The sequence below is a fragment of the Schistocerca serialis genome, chromosome 6 (assembly GCF_023864345.2).
Source record: "Schistocerca serialis cubense isolate TAMUIC-IGC-003099 chromosome 6, iqSchSeri2.2, whole genome shotgun sequence".
NCBI classification, from domain to species: Eukaryota; Metazoa; Arthropoda; class Insecta; order Orthoptera; family Acrididae; genus Schistocerca; species Schistocerca serialis.
In genome coordinates, this window is record NC_064643.1 from 208,897,104 (window position 1) to 208,901,434 (window position 4,331).

The 4,331-nt window shown below is 45.0% G+C and overlaps 1 pseudogene; it reads right to left on the bottom strand.

The window, feature by feature from the left end:
- Positions 1 to 1,297: 1,297 nt before the first annotated feature.
- On the bottom strand, positions 1,298 to 1,472 carry LOC126485610 (U2 spliceosomal RNA; annotated as a pseudogene).
- Between the last annotated feature and the right edge of the window lie 2,859 nt (positions 1,473 to 4,331).

Below are 4,331 nucleotides of genomic sequence, written 5' to 3' on the forward strand. Positions count from 1 at the left end.
CTTATTGAGTTCTCTACTGGGTAACCTTAGCGGAGTTTTCTATAGTTCGTAGTTTTTCTCTGTTGGATGGTACACACTAACAAGGATAGAGAATGTTTGGGTGACAGACATAAATGCACCCCGAGGGATGCTGATCTCCTTCGGACTGCCGTACCTGTATGTGGTTTGGAAACGCACTACAATGCAGTAACAAAATACCCGTCCTTCTTCCAATTCCCGTATGATGTGGAGTCTTCCTCATTTTCCCGACAAGAAACACTCCATAAATGCGCGTACTGTCTTTCTACTACCTCGCGTAGCAGTAGAAAACTTCGTTTGGCGCTGGCCTTACACATCGAACAGGGCTGGCACAGCTAATGCCGGAATGTGGAAAGTCTTAGATACAGCGCTCTCCGACTTCTGTTCAGTTCTGAGTTAAACTGGAATGATCACATGGACAAAGCTGCAGGGAGGGTGGGACAGAGACTGAGGAACAGTTACAAGATGCAGAGGGACTATCTAAAAAACCGCACTGGAGTTTTGCTGCGTGGGATCCTCAGCAGACAGGTTCGAATAAAAAGGCGACCAGTTTCGAGATATGAGAGTGGCATGAATATGATTCACCAGTGGCTGTAATCATTAAAGGACATCTCTATAGGATCCAACGTAAGTATGTGGTTGAATGGATAGACTTGATTCCAAATCGCAGACAGCATTTCCACCAGAAAGTGTAACATTTTCAGGGACTCTTGTGTGTGCCTGTAGAATCAAAACCGCTTTTTATGCAGTGTGACAGTAACATAGTCGTTGTTCATGTTTTTAATAGCGTGGTCCTTACGCGAAATGTATGTTGCTGACTGTAGAATCCTTCTGGAGTCAGCTTAAAATGATAGTTCTCAATAGTGATCCTTGAAAAGAACATCGTCTTCCCTCCAGGGATTTCCATTGCAGCTATCTGGTGAGTGTACTCCGATTGCTGGAAAAAAGTTACTCGCCATGTAAAGTGACTCTCATGATCAATTTAATTAATTAGGCTATCAATTATATATATCAATGACGTGCCGCCTGGCGGATGGGAGCGATGGCTAGGGTACCGCGGATATGATTCGGGAGTGGGAGCAGTAATGAAGCATTTTTTTGGTTCCGGTGATATATCTTAACAAAATTTCTATCTTCCATCTATATAGTAAGAGACGCCAATCTTAATAAAATCAGATGCATTACCGGATTTATAAAGTGATAAGTAGTATAAACCTGATATTTACAACTTCTCTGTGCTGTTACCTTGAGAGAATTCGTATTGTGCGAAGCATTTGATTAGTTTAAGGGAGTTCTAAAGTGAGAAGGCTTCCTGTGATAGAGGTAGATCTTAGTACTCCGTCATGAGCCAAAAATGACTTTAATAATCTAGTCCTGTGATGCAGGACGTAACAGATATTAAGCTGATTAGAACAGATGTTTTTCTATCTGGTGTGAGAATACTTAGAGGAAATGTAGCCTATGGCATACTGTTACAGGATTTTTACAACAAGTAACGATACTTTAGCGATCTGAAACAGCTGTACGCCCTGATTTCTTCTGACTTCGAAAATAACATATATAAAATGGAGAAATCTACCTTTTGCGTGAGAAATTCGGGGTGTATGGCCAGCAACATTGCTGTCTCGGATTAGGTAAAGTGGATTTTGTAAACTGGTGGCTCTATGTCGAGGTGGAATTGGTTAGAACTAGTGTATACATCCGAGTCGCCAGTGTATGTTTTACAGTGCACGGCGGCTGGCGGCATTTGTTTCGCTGTGCTCTGCAGCTGTCGCTGGAAGTGGTCACTAGGCTTCAGCCTCCCCTGCCGGCCGCGGTGGTCTAGCGGTTCTAGGCGCTCAGTCCGGAACCGCGGGACTGCTACGGTCGCAGATTCGAATCCTGCCTCGGGCATGGATGTGTGTGATGTCCTTAGGTTAGTTAGGTTTAAGTAGTTCTAAGTTCTAGGGGACTGATGACCACAGATGTTAAGTCCCATAGTGCTCAGAGCCATTTGAACCATTTTTGAAGCTTCAGCGATCAGAAGTTGCGGATTAGCTCAGCCTGTGATGGGCGGTTAGATAGTAAAATGCGCCAGTCTGTCTGATCTTGTCCAAGGCAGTGAGGGCTAGCAGAGTGACCAGTGTGCGGCGTGAGCAGGGATAGAAGCGGACGTGTGTGTTGCGTGAAAGAAGATTCATAATGGTGGGTGTTTGCCTGGACATATCGATAACATACGAATTCCTACCACTACAGTCCTCCCTGGATGCCCTCCATGGCTGGGAGTGGTGCGCTCTGGCATACAAGTGTCTTCACGGCTGGGGCTGCCGCTGCGGCGGTAGTTTTCACCAACCTCAGCGTTGGCGCCGGCGGCGCGCTTCGTGTGGACATCGGGACAGGAATGCGGGGGATGTGCAAGTGAGTGATCTCCGACATCTAGCCATGGCAGCTACTGCTACAGATTGGACCGTAGTTTAAGTGTGCCGTGTTTAGTGCCTGTCAATACATTGCAGTGGACTCTGTCTTGCAGTGTTATTTGCTGTTGTCTCTATCCTATCACGCAGTAGACCCTTCCTGCTTCCGAATATGGCAGACAGAATCAATTTAGGAATTCTGTAGTGCTTTACAAACTCAGCCGCAACGTTAAATTCCCAATTGATAGCGATCTCTGACATCAATCCATGACAACTTATTACTACGGATTGGTTCGCAGATTAAGTGTGTCATGTGTATTAGTTCTCAATACATCACAGTGGACTCTGTCTTACAGAGGTATTTGTTATTGTTACTATCCCATCACATGGTAGACCTTCCTTCCTCCTTCCGAATGTAGCGGAGAGGACCAATTCAGGATATTCTACAATGATTTAAAAACCCAGTCGCAACGTCAAATTCCAGATTGATCAATTTATTGTTTCCGATAGTTGTATTGTGAGTACACATGCATTCAGTACGGGCAGGCATGGTCTGGGCAGGTGCAGATGGGGCTACACTGTAGTCAGCATGCCTCGCGATCACTAGTTTGTGTGATTAGTGGGATTTTTTATTTTTTCACCAGTTTGTTTAGTGGAAACGTTGTGGTGGAGGAGGTGTGTGCGCTCATAAACGTCAGTGCGTACAAGACCTCGGATATATTTAGCACTACGGTCTATTTGTGGTGGAAATTTGATTACTTAATTTGCATAATCTCTGCGCGTGATACTCAAACGTTGAAAATATGTTTCATTATGAAGAAGGACCATCGTAACGTGGAGTGAGTGTTTTTAGCTACTTCACACCTGTAATCTTTGAGCAAGTAATTTGATATGGTAACGCAGATGGAGTATTTCACTTTATTTTCTATATCGAAATTGCTTCTGTTCTCCCTTTGTCTCCAGCATTATCTAATAGGAACACTGTATTCTGAGGGGAGATGGAAAACTCTGTCTGCATGTCCCGAGCTGTGGTTCGCACAGACAAACAGTGTGTGGTCTCTTGAGAAAGACAGAGACAGGAAGTGAGTCTGGAATTTTCGTAGCCAACAAAATGCCGCTTTGTCTGGGGACCGCGAGATCAGAGGAGGCCAATATGCCCACCTTGGTCAAATGGTTCAAATGGCTCAGAGCACTACGGGATTTAACTGCTGAGGTCATCAGTCCCGTAGAACTTAGAACTACTTAAACCTAAATAACCTAAGGACATCACACACATCCATCCCCGAGACAGGATTCGAACCTGCGACCGTAGCGGTCTCGCGGTTCCAGATTGCAGCGCCTAGAACCACTCGGCCACTCCGGCCGGCCACCTTGGTCAGCGGTACTTAGTAACGTGATCTGTAATTAGGACTTGGGCTGTTGTGAACTTTTTGGTGGCGCCCTGGTGTAGACAAGCGTGCGTGAGACCCAAAACAGTGGCTACTATATTGCACTTCGTTTCATTTATCGTCTGTATATCCCTTTTCCAGGGTTTAAGTGCCAGCTGAATGTGACTGCTGTATGTTTCTCGATTTGTACAAAATAATTTGCCGCTGAGATTCTAGTAATTTGTCTGTCTGCCGAAAGTGGCGGTGGGTTTCGAAATATGTCATGAACTTTTAGATATGTAATTTTTCTGATATTCCCGTTTATGCTTAGACACCAGTGTTCTTCTAAAAGTGAGGAAAAGAAAAAAATAAGAGCCTTAACATCCCTGACTCCAGCAGCAAAAATGGTTCAAATGGCTCTGAGCACTATGGGACTTAACAGCTGTGGTCATCAGTCCCCTAGAACTTAGAACTACTTAAACCTAACTAACCTAAGGACATCACACACATCCATGCCCGAGGCAGGATTCGAACCTGCGACCGTAGCAGTCGC